Source organism: Cetorhinus maximus, chromosome 2 (assembly GCF_964194155.1).
Source record: "Cetorhinus maximus chromosome 2, sCetMax3.hap1.1, whole genome shotgun sequence".
NCBI classification, from domain to species: domain Eukaryota; kingdom Metazoa; phylum Chordata; class Chondrichthyes; order Lamniformes; family Cetorhinidae; genus Cetorhinus; species Cetorhinus maximus.
Window position 1 is genome coordinate 111,228,966 of NC_135880.1, and position 12,865 is coordinate 111,241,830.

A 12,865-nucleotide genomic window follows, 5' to 3' on the forward strand; every position below is an offset into this window, starting at 1 on the left:
GCCACACAGAGCAGGCAGATCTCAGGCTCTATCACCACTTTGCCTTGAGCCAGATGATCTAATGCAGGATTGGCCTCAGTTTTCCCTAGGTTGGTGTGGGGTCCCCGTTGCTGGTGAGAAACTTGTACGCATGGACACTGAAAGGGGGCAGGATCAGGGTCAACTCTGACGCCTTAAATTATGATCAAATAATTGCTGAAATGAACTGTCTAGGCACACAACTGCAGGGTCACTGCAGCAAGGTACAGGAGGGAGATTAACAACCCTGATCCATTTCCCAGCAATGGCTGGAATTGAATAGAGTGGAGGGGTGAATTGCTGTAAGGAGACTGATTTGAATCACGTCTGCAAAAAACTCAGTTCTACATTTACAGGTTTACAAGTTCACATTTACATTTTTGCAGGTTAACAATTTCAGAAATCACTGGGGCACACACACACACACACATAAACATACACACACATAAACATACACACACATAAACATACATACACAGAAACATACATACACATAAACATGCACATACATAAACATACACACGCAAACACACACACACATGAACACATAAACATACACACACATAAACATACACACAAACACACACATAAACATATACATAAACATACATACACACAAACACACACACACACAAACACACACACACACAAACATACACATAGCTATTTCCTTAATTGATGTCACTTTCTTAAAACCAAGCTAGTAATGAATGACAGGCTAAAACTTTTTAAGCACAATAATTTGTTTCTTTGATTTTCTGAAGCATTAACAGAGGCAACTATTTTTTATGAGAGTAGGGGATACCTGAGAGGGAGCTGCACAAGTTGAGGAAAAAGGAATCTGGTCAGATTTCGAGGTGTACACTTCAGATGGGAGATTAATTTGTGTGACACAATGTTGAAAATGGCCTTCCCCTTCAGATTTGCTGAACCCAAAGTGAGGTGCATGACTGTGTGTTACTCCATGAATGTTGCCAATTTACTCTGGCCAAGTGATCAAGTGCCACATGTCACATCCAGCACACCAGATTATGAAAAGAAAAATGTAGTGTTCCCTTTCTATTTGGTACACAGGTTCACGATTTCACTGAATTTCATTGGCAACAGGCTTGACTTCCTTGTTAGTGTACACCTCAAAACCTGACCAGATTCCTTTTTCCGCCAACTTGTGCAGCTCCCTCTCAGGCAACCCCTGCCCCCATAAAAAATAGTTGCCTCAGTTAATACTTCAGTAAATCAAAGAAACAAATTGTTGTGCTTAAAAAGTTTTAGCCTGTCATTCATTACCAGCTTGGTTTTAAGAAAATGACATCAATCAAGCAAAGAAATAGCTATGTGTGTGTATGTGTGTGTGTGGCCCAGTGACTTCATTCTCTTTATGGAATACACCCACCTGAGCACTGTCCAAACTAGATCTGTGCTTGGATTAAGGGGAACAGAAGCTGTTATGCAAACAGACACAGGCAGTTGCATAATGTTTAATGGATTTTAAGTGTTCTGTAGTCACCCTTTATGCTCTATTATCTGCTAACTAAATAAGCTAAGTTCGTCCAACCAGCCAGACCCACAAGAGCAAGAATGTCTTGAAAAGAAAATAGCAGTACCAGGAAACAAACTGCAAGCAGTAAAATATGCATTGCCATTCAATTCTGGGAGTCTGGAAATGCTTTAACCATTCATTCATTCATTGCAACGGAGCTACAGACTGTAGCGTTCTTGGCTCTCTACTGGCCTCTAGAGGAAATATCAAAGAAATGTTAGTCACTGAGGTGTAAACTAATGTACCTACATCCAGGGTCAATACAAACCGAGTAAAACATGTGGAGATTTTTTAACACACATAAAATTTTAAAGAACAATAATGTATACCTTTAGAATTTTTTAATACGTACCTTTAAGAACTGACTCATTGCCTATGACTTTACACTTCATCCAGCACTATTGGACTCATATTATCACCATGCAGTACAGATTGATGGGCCAGAGTTATACCAATGGAAGTTACAGTATCAATCAAAACAGTGATACAGCTGTTTTGAGAAAGTGGCAGTTATTTAATTTAGTTTAGTGGTGTTGGTGAAATTTATGACCACTTAAAACACAGAAACACAGAAAACTACGGCAATGCTTTTCTGTTAGATGGAACCTAGTTTATAGTTGAGAAACAGGCTATTCAGCTCAACTGGTCTATGCCTGTGTTATATGCTCCACACAAGCCTCCTCATAAGCTTCCACTTTATTTATTCTAACTTTAACAACACTTCATTCTGTCCCTTTCCACCTCATTTACTTACCTACCTTTATATGCATATGCTAAATGCCTCAGCCACACTACGTGGTAGCAAGGTTGAACTATCTCTAACCTTCCCTTGTATAAAATGAAATGATCTAGGAAGACTATATTTTGGATGTAAAATATTTTCTAATTTTCAAAATTATATTAGAAATAGGAGGCTTGGTGAGTCAAAGGGAACAGCCTCAAACTACAGGCATCAGATTTACCACTTAGCAAATGTCAAATCATTGGGGACAGCAATGATAAATGAATAAAATGCTGATTTTTTTATTAGTTGGTTAGAGTTAAATTAAAACTATAGTGCTCATGATTACCAAGTGTAAGGAAAGAATTCAAGTCATGAAGTAGTATGTTGAGATGATTAAGTAACATATTGTCCAAACATCAATTTTAGGCTAAAACTAATAGATTTACTTAAAAACATGCACAGAAGTAGTAAGACTTAGTAAGGATATTTAGAAACAATTAAAATAGAATCAGTCTAGAAAGGGATTTAAACACCCTTTTCCAGGACATTTTTCTTAAGCAGCCTGATAATCAGCAAGAGTATTCAATGAAACAGACTTTTGTAGACTTTCTGAGGCAGTGGCATTTGCAGGTGATGTGATTCAAATGTCAACCCATTAACTTTAAATAATCCATTCAGAACTGAACTGAAGATATTTGGAGAAGCCTTCAGTAAATCTTCCAGACCCAAGGGCATAATTGACTAAGGAACTGGCCCTCAATCAAGTTCAGTGACACTGTGGAGCTGACTGTACATTGAATAACTTGACAAACAGTTTTTCTCACCGCATCCAGACCCCACATATCTACTAATACTTTGACCAGTATAATTTGATTTGCATCTAGCCTCTTGACTAATTTATAGATCAAACAGACAACTGGGTTCCAATCTCAGTTTTGAAGTTTGGCACTGAAAGACAACATCCATTTTAACCCATTATTTCAGAACAGCATGTTGTAAAATGCAAAAAAAAACATATTGCAGGAAGACAGCCTTATTTTCATGCAATACTAAATCTAGGAAGTGGATTACTAAAACTGGGATCATCATTAGCTCTTTGAGTGAGGGAAAAGTATAGCGAAGGATGCAGCTTCTAGATCTTAGGGTATAATTCTATCATCCTTCAGTTCTGAAGAAAGGTCCTTGACCTGAAATGTTAACTCTGTTTCTGTCTCCACAGATGCTGCCAGATCTGTTGAGTATTCCCAGTATTTTCTATTTCTCTTTAAAGTTCAAATGGGAACTGTGGTTGGACCATGAAAAGAGATGATGAACCAATAAAAAACCCAAACTGTAACCATTTCCAATTAATGGAAGTTTACTAATTCTGGATTTGAGGTGGCATAAGGGAATGCGGCACTAATAGGGAAGTTACTCACCTGAGAAAAACAAATTCACAGGAAAATTCCTTGGCTGCATGACGCTAAAATCAAAGCAAACTTGTGCATGTTCTAGTCTCATGCTCGAGTTGTCTTGTGCCAGAGGAAGACTAAGACCCTCAATAAACAGATACAGACAGGTCCTATCTACAAAACTCGTTCAGTGATCTGAGTTAGAGGAGCCCATTGGAACAAGACAAGCAACCATCAAAGTCTGTTTATACCACTGACTGATACCTGATCCTTGTCAGGAAAAAAGAAATGCAACCACTATAAACATCGAAGGATTTCACTAAAGACCATTTGTCAGCAAATAGCGAGTATGATGGTTTAGTGATTATGCTACCGGATTAATAATTCAGAGACCTGGTTTAATAATCCTGAGAATGTGAGCGTAAATCCCCGTTCAAAGTTTGAGAACTTGAATCAGTTAAAAAAAGACCTGGAAACATAGAAGTCAGTAACAATAAAACAAAATGACCGTGAAGGTTATTGGATTATCATAACTGGTTCACGCTAGCCTTAAAGAGGGAGATCTGCCATCCTTACTCAATCTGGCTGATATATGACTTCATACCCACACTGACGTTGATGGCAACTGCCTTCTGAAATGATCTAACAAGCTATTCAGTTATATCAAACAGCCACAAGAAATCTACTGTGATTTCCACCACCAAGTCAGAACAGCTAGGGATAGATAATAAATGTCAACCCAATCAGTGAGGCCCACACCCCAAGAATGAAATAAACTGTCCTTCTGTGGCTATGTAAAGCCCTGTTCCATTTAATACCATATATGGTGAAAGACATTCAGAGGTCTTTCATTGCATTAAATGTTAGAGTTTTCAATAGTTGTTTATATTGCTGATCAGAGCTCAATATGTTAATTGGCAAGTCAATACAATGAAACCTCTCCAGTCTGGAATGGTTGGGACCAAATCATTTCTGGATCTCAGAATTTTCTGGACTATAGAATATTGTTAGAACGCTTAACAACAAATGTGTGAACCAGAAAACACTGTAGATATAAATATGTGCCTGAAGCATAAGCAAGTGATAAAACATCATAACACAGTATTAAAAGTTCTTTTACTTATCCAAATACTGTATCTTCCATGTTTCTGCTCCCAAAGTGCTGTACAAAAATTATGCCATGAATTGCGTGGATTTGCTCAAAAAAATTCCAGATAACTGATGTTTCCAAACAATAGATTTCCAGATTAACAAGGTTCCAGTGTTGTTGATTTTGTCCAGCCCCTGGATATGCTTCCATGTCCTTCAGCAGCCTTCTTTGGTGGTATTAAGTTCATTTCCAGACCTCTGGACAAAACACAAAAGCATGTTCATTTCTGATGGAAGCCCAAGACATCGAGCAACGTTCAGTGTTGCAATGGCGCTGGTAACATCTGCAAATTGGGGCACTTTTTTTCTTTGCAGCCCCTTCCCATCCCTCTCCACCACCAGCTGCCTGGAGCTTTATTGCAGATACCCCAGCCCAACCCCCTTCCTCAAGCCATGGGTGCCTGCATCAAGTTTACCTCCTCAGCAACTCTGGTGCGCTCCAGTTCACGGTAACTCTACCAACCGGTCTTTGTAATGTTCCTCAGCAGACCAGAGACTGGAAGTCAACAGAATGCTCCAACAAGATCTATCACCCCCCTTTTCCAGGTGGTACGTAGGGAAATCCAGACCAGTGCCCTAAGTTGAGCCCTCGACACTGCAGCCATGTTTATCGGAGCGGCTGCTGCCGCAGTTGGAGTTGCTGGGTCAAGGGCTGGAATCGGCACTGTGTTCAGCAGCCTGATCATCGGTTACGCCAGGAAACCATCTCTGAAGCTGCAACTCTTTTTCTGCACCATTCTGGGCCTGTTCTGTTTGATGGTGGCCTTCCTAATCCTGTTCGCCATGTGAGCTTGTGGGGCCGCACTGCCGCCCTGGATGTTGGTCATTGTCTGTCCATCTTGACCGTGCACACCCTGGCTTGGGCCGCGACCCAGAGGGGCCCTACTCGTGTCTGCAGTCCAAATGTATATTTCCCATGGGCTGATGTGGTGTGGGTTGGGGCTGTGGAAGGAACATGAGGTTTTTAAAAAACATACTAATTGTTCAAAATCCTGCAATAAATCTTACTTTAAGTAAAAAAAATAAGCCTTACATAAGCTGGGTTTTCAACTTTAAATAGGATCACAAAATGTCCTTTTGTGTCTCTGTTGGCCTAGCTCATGACTAACTGTGACATGCAAACCGATAGGTCCCAATTGCAAATTTGTACTAGCTCAGCAAATGGAAGCCATGTCATAATATTGCTGATAAAAGAGGCATGTTAAAACTTTTCATCTTGCACTCATCAGGGCATTTAGCAAGAATACCAATATAAGGGGAAAACAATTTTGAAATTTCAAACAATGCTTGGCAGTTAACTGTCAGTCACCATCATTGGTGCATTCTCCATGGCAATGCCTCTACCAATCAGATTCCCAATTGCTAACCAATCAGCACTCTTTTCTCATACAGAATAAATTATATAAACTGTTGTTTTCCCCTTATATTGGTATTCTTGCAGTGTCCTGATGAGTACAAGATGAAAAGCTTTTGACATGTTTCTTTTTTCAGCAATATTCTGCACTACCAAATGACTACATGGCATAGTAAGGAGTGCTTGGCTTTAGAGGCAGTGGGCAAGGAAAGGAAAGTAAATCAGGTGAAGGCAGAATTGAGTTAAGCTGTTAGTCTGTTTGCCTGAGTAGCTTACCACTATTACTGCTAAGATTCACACTTGGATCATAGCAAAAATGTAGACAAGGTTACAGTGGGCAGCTGGAACCTATAGAATTGTACCTCAACAAGGACTTAGCATCTTCAACAGAGAATGAGACGTCAGTGGAAAGGGATCATCAATTTAAAATTATCACTGAGAGGTTGTAAAGAGATAAAAATAGAAAATGCTGGAAAAACTCAGTAGGGCTGGCAGCATTTGTGTAGACAGAAACAGAGATAATGCTTTGAGTCTTCAGAACTGTTTTATGAAGAGGGAAGCTGGGAGCAATCTATTTACATAGAGAGTTGTTGGAGCTTGAAATGCAATGCCTCAGGGAGTGGTTGAGGGACAGATCATTTTGTGTCTAGTGGGAAAATTGATAAACATTTAAAGAAGAGAAAGATACAGGTTATGAGTGTTTTGATGGCATTTCATTTACTCTATGAGTGACTTGAAGATAGCCAGTATCTAGTTTTTCTTGAAATTATTTATTTACACTCATGGTAAGTACATTATTCTCTGGACACAGGCAGTTCTGTGTCTTGCTCTCTTGGAGCCTCTTGATCACCTGATCCTGTTGCCATGCCTACATCATCACTACCATAATTGTCTGATTAACATATCCATTAATCCTTTATTCTACATCTCCCCCAAGCATAACCTCAAAACTATTACATTATTTTGTTAAACTATTTACATTACATTCCACCGTCTGTTGACCTCATGTACTGTTTACAGTTTCCAATGAACTCCTACCTACAATTCTTAGGGTAGGAGTAGCACTTTCTGTAGGTAGCGGTATCATTTCCACCTTGCCTTAGCATGAGGCTACTCCACTGCAGATAATTGGCTTGTGGGGTCAGCATGGGAGAGTTGGATTGCACCATCATCAACAATGGAATAAACCTCCAGACTTGGATCTACATGAAGTTCCTGCATAGTACTCTTCAGCTGTAGAAGCTCTGTAGTTTGGGCCTCTGCTTCTTTACTGAAAGAAGATTTGAGTGCATCCATGACTTGCTGGTGAAATCCAGATGTGAGCTACAGATTACCTTTGTACAAATTAATAAACTCTGAACTTTCATATTGGTTTGATCCAGCTTGGAGTTAAACATCTCATTCTCCCTGGATAGCTGTCTCCTGGCTGTATGCGTGTTGATGCATGTCATCAGTGGGCTCAGTGGAATAAGTAGGCAAATTCACCTCATTATTACCTTTGTCATCAAAAGAATGATTCTCCTTAAAAGAGACAACAAAGACTTCACAAGCATTGCCACTGGAATCAAAGAGTGTAGTAAGATCTAGGACCTCTTCCTCCAACAGATCATCTGCTTCTGTGGCAGCTTCATTCTCTTGAACTCTGGCCAGAAAGAGCCAGCCAAGGTCTAGAAGCTCTTCTAGTGAATGGTCACCGTCCTCTTTAATGCATCCTGTTTCCACCTCTTTTACCCTGTTTGCAAAGAGAACTGAGGGATCTGCAATTTCCTCCTGTGGTCCAATGGATGGTGATTCTGCAATAAAGCCTGGCTCACTGCCGAATGAGTGGGCTTCCATTTCTGCTGCTGCGTTGGACTTTTCCAGTCCTCGGAACAACTTTGGAAATTCATCCTTGAATTCTGCTCCGCTGTCCTCTATCATTACCTCATTGACATTTTGTAGAAGACCAGGTCCTAAACACGTTGCCCTGCCAAGCAGAGAAATTTTCTTGTTCTGTAAGATATAAAGAGCTTCAGTAATTTCTTTATCTTCATGCCTAAAGGTTGTAGTGAACTGACCCTTCACTTTGAGGTCAGCACCCCTTGGCCCCTGTAGCTTTATTTTAGATGGCTGGATTTCTACTTCCTTAATCCAGCTCCGAAACCAATCCAATTTGTCTGGTAGGACTGTGACCCAGCCCCAGTGTCCAATTTAAATGCTTGAACTTCCAACTCTACAGACCAGAACTTCTTATTGGGATCTTTGATTTCTTCTCAGAAATTGTCAGGTTGAAATGCTGTATTCCTGGACTTCAAAATGCTTGGAAGCCTGTTCCAGCTTTCTCCCTCTAATTTGAACTTTAGATCTGCAGAAGTGTTTAAATTGTCCGGGCTTGCTAAAGAGTAAACGTTCGGCTCTCTCTGCTGGGCAGTCTTCATGGTGATGCTGCCGTTTGGCACCGCATCTGGAACATTTTAAAATAGGTGGAAGGTTTTTCCCACCTCCTCGGTGCATTTGGGAGACTTTTTAGTGGGCTCTTCAGTGGGCACGGCTCCAGAATTTGGGCCTACATACTGGATTGATCCCTCCTGAGCCTTGAAGTATCCCTGAAGCACACCCTGATTCTACTGTTGCAGCTCCGCCTGCTTTGCAAAATGTTTGGCTTCCTGTAATGTTAATTTCCCTTTGATTTGCAAAAGGTCCAACAGCTCGCGAATTAAGTCATGCTTTAAAGCACTGTAGTTGCAACTGCTGACCAATCAACACAAGTCATTAATAAATGAATCAATGGAGTCACCCAGATTTGACTCTTTAGTTGAAACTCACCCATTCAGTGACCAGGTTCTTCATAGGGCTAAAGTAATTATTGTAGGATGCCAAGGACTCCTTGACTCCTTATCTCACCAGGACATCATCAGCTATGGCCCCAATTGTGTAAGGAAGGATGCTGACCTAGTATTTTTCTGCCTTTTCTTGAAAGCCCAAAGCTGTTCGGTACCTTTCAAACTGTCACCACCAGATTCCCATTGTGGTACGTGCTTGTATGGGGTTTGAGGTGTTGGAAAGTCTGTGGAAGGGGTAGTGGCTGTTCAATGGTTGCCAACATCATGAGTGGTTCATTTACGGCCCAAGGTAGGGTTATTTTTGCGCTTCCTCATTGCAGAGTCGAGCTGTTCCAGGGTCTTCACCTCTGGGTTACCAATCTTTGGTCTCAGTTTCTTAAACTGTGGCTTCCAGGGCTGCCATCATGTTTTGACACAATTTCACTTACTCCATGAGTGACTTGGAGATAGTCAGTATATAGTTTTTCTTGAAATTATTTATTTACACTATTTACAAAGACCTCATGATAAGTACATTGTTCTGTGGATGCAGACGGTTCTGTGTCTTGCTCTCTTGGAGCCTCTTGGTCATCTGACCCTGATGTCATGCTTACACCATCATTAATGTCATTGTCTAATTAACATAACCATTAACCCTTCACTCCACAATGGGGAGAGCAAAGAAGTAGAAATCATTTTAGATTGTTCTAGCAAAGAGCTGGCACAGGACCAGTAGGTTAAATAATGTTCTGTGCTGTAAAGCGTAGAAAATTGCAAAGCAAAAACAAATTATAAATGAATGTAATTCAAATATACATATATTTTTGCAAGCAGTAAAGCACTTTAGAACATAAGAACATAAGAAATAGGAGCCAGAGAGGCCATTAAGTCCTTTGAACTTGCTCCACCATTCATCACACTTTAAACCATCTTGTTTGTCCTTCGAGGTGAAGATGGCCATGTTAATCATCATGGGTCTCTGTAAGGGTTCCGGTCAGTGTGTAAGTGACTATTAAGGATTTTGTGTCTGGGTGTTTCTGCTGCAAGTAGGGCAGGATACCACAGACAACTGAGTTTTGGATGAGTTGCTGGCTCAGATTTTTCTCTCCTTGCGTTTTCTTTCTGCCTCTGATATACGCTTGCTTTCGAGGAGGCCACACCATTTTTTTTAGTTGCGCCAGATGCAGAAACCCTGGGCGAGCTTCTCCCAGGATTCAAAGTCGATATCAAAACTCCTAAGTGAAGCATTCAGAGTGCCCTTGTAGCGCTTCCTTTGATCATCATGATAGCGCACCACAGACTCAAGCTCTCCATAGAAGATTCACTTTGGTGAGTGAGTGTTAGACATTCTAGCTGCATGACCAGCCCAACTCAGTTGTGACTGTCTCTATATGGTGTGGATACTTGGTCTGCCAGCTTGGGTAAATGCCTCAGTTTCTGGTATTTTGCCCTGCTATCTGATCTTCAGAAGCTTCGATGAAAGTGGCTTAGCTTCTTGGCATGATACTGGTACACAGTCCAAGGCTTGCATGCATAGAGGAGAGTGGGCAGGACTATTGCTCTTTAGACTTTCAGTTTGGCAGGCAGACTTACTCCTCTTTATTCCCAGATTGATGTTCGAAGTCTGCTGAAGGCTACACTTGCTTTGGCAATTCTTGCATGTGTCTCGTTGTCAATATAAGCTGGGATTTTCTGTGCCTGCTGGCGTCAGGCGTGTTGGGTGGCATGAGTGGACATTATGGCGAGAAGGCCAAAAATTAGTTTCAGGATGTTGTGAAACCAGTTTGCGATCATCCGCCCAGCCCGTTGATGATGGGCCGCGTTCCCCACCATCGGATGCCAGGAACCTCATTGTAATACATCAGCATGTCATTATAAGGCCAGCCTGCCTGACTAATCCCCCCACCACTGAATTGTCCGCCCACATCGGCGGGAAATCATGTGGGGTCAGAACACATCTTGACAACTGTGACGTGCAGAAGTCGGGAATTACCGCCAGGTCTTTGCTCACATCGCAAACATCCGAGGAGCAGAAGATGCTGGAGCCTGACACCAATGACACACTGGAGGAATGTCCATGGCATGCTGGGTAGATTCTCATGGACATGGCTCTGCTGCGAAGCAGCTCACGGAAGGTGGAAAGTCACCATTGATGCTCACTATGGATGTTGGTCAACAGGGTGGGAGAGGAAGGGTTAACTGGGAGAGGAAGAGGTGCCGGGGGGTGAAATTGGGAGGGGGGAATGAATGTTTCAAGGGGGTGAGGTTGGCGGGAGGGAGTACAGGGAGGAGGGGGTAGCAGGGGAGAAGATGGCAACTGGGGAGATAGGTGAAGTGGGGTCGAAGGCGTAAGAGAAGGAATTTGGAGGAGGGGAGGAGTGTGGAGAGGGGAAGGACTCCAGGGGAGGAAGGGATGAGGAGAGGGGAGGGAGTCTAGGGAGAGGAAGGAATGCAGAGGGGGGACGGAACCTGGGATGTGGAAGGAAAACGGAGAGAGGAGGGAGTCCAAGGGGAGGAAGCGGTCTAGAGAGGTGATGGAGTCCAGGGGGATGAAGGAATGCAGAGGCAGGAGGGAGTAAGGGTGCAGCAAGAAGTAAGGGTGGAGGAAGGAATCGGGAAAAGGGAAGAAGTAAAGCTGGAGGAAAAAGTGAGAGAGTCAGGGAGGGGAAGGAGTAAGGCTGGAGGAAGAGGTGAGGCTGGATGAAGAGGTAAGGCTGGAGGAAGGAGTTGGGGGGGAAGGACCAAGGGTGGCAGAAGAAATAAGGGTGTCCAAGGGAGTCAGGAAGGGGAGGGACTAAGAAGGGGGGAGTCCGGGGGTTGGGAGGAATAAGTAGGGGTGGGAGAAAGGGGTCCGGAGGAGGGAAGGGATTCTGGGGCAGGGGGAGGGGGGAGGTCCAGATGGGGAAGGGTTTCCAGGGGGAAGGAGTCTGGAGGGGGGAAGGGGTTCCACGGGTGAAGTGGTCCGGAGGGTGCTTGTCCAGGGGAACGTGCAAGGGACATGTCTGGTGAGTCCATGACTGCCTCTTGAGGAGCAAATTGAGGGTGGGCGTGGTATGAGGGAATGGTGAGGATGACCAAAGGCAAGAGTGAGGTGGGAGGGTGAGGGTTTGACGGTAGCGGTGGAAAGGACAATGAGGGTGGCTGGTGGGGACTCGAAGGCAGACATGGACCCTGGGGGTGGGAAGGAGGAGGTTGGGGAGGTGAATGTGGATGGGGGTGGGATTTTCGGGAAGGAAGGGAAGGTGCACCTCCACCTGCACATCCCCAAAGGAAAAGGGTTGTGGCTGGTCGGTCACGGAGAGGAGGTGGAAGGCGATGCCAGCAGGGTAAACTGTGATGGGGGAAAGGAAATGGGTGACTGGGCAAGGGGAAAAGACGGGGCAGTTGACGAAAATGCAAATTCACACCAAGCTGTCCAAATCGAAAGTGAAAGGACAGTCGTGGTGGGCGAGATCAGGTGCTGCATGGGAGTGTGATCATTGGGTGGGCGGAGATGCAGGTCGGCTCAGACGAACAGCTGAAAGTGAATCCCAGGAGGCAGCTTTCAAAACACTCAGGACATTGAGGTGAGTGTGAAACGTGAAGGGTTCGAGTGTGTGGGAGAGTGCTTGCACAAGGCTCCGAAAGGCCCTACCACACACACACTTCTCCCTCCAGAATCACTCGTTGGCCAGCTGCTCCCTCTGCGGTGACTGAGGATGAGGCTGAGGGGCTCACAGGCAATGGGGACTCGGAGGGAGCAGACAGCCTCTGAGATTTCCGAGTGGATGACCCAGGGGTGTCCAACTGCTCCTCCTCCTCCCTTCGGGTGCCCAGCTGACTCCTTGAGGGGAAGGAGCACCTAGAGGGACATCAAGGTGCCCTGTTTTCTTCTCGTGTTGCCACTGC

General features: G+C 43.6%; 1 pseudogene; it reads left to right on the forward strand.

The window, feature by feature from the left end:
- Positions 1-5,215: 5,215 nt before the first annotated feature.
- LOC144690482 (ATP synthase F(0) complex subunit C1, mitochondrial pseudogene) lies at positions 5,216-5,611 on the forward strand (annotated as a pseudogene).
- The last annotated feature ends 7,254 nt before the right edge of the window (positions 5,612-12,865 follow it).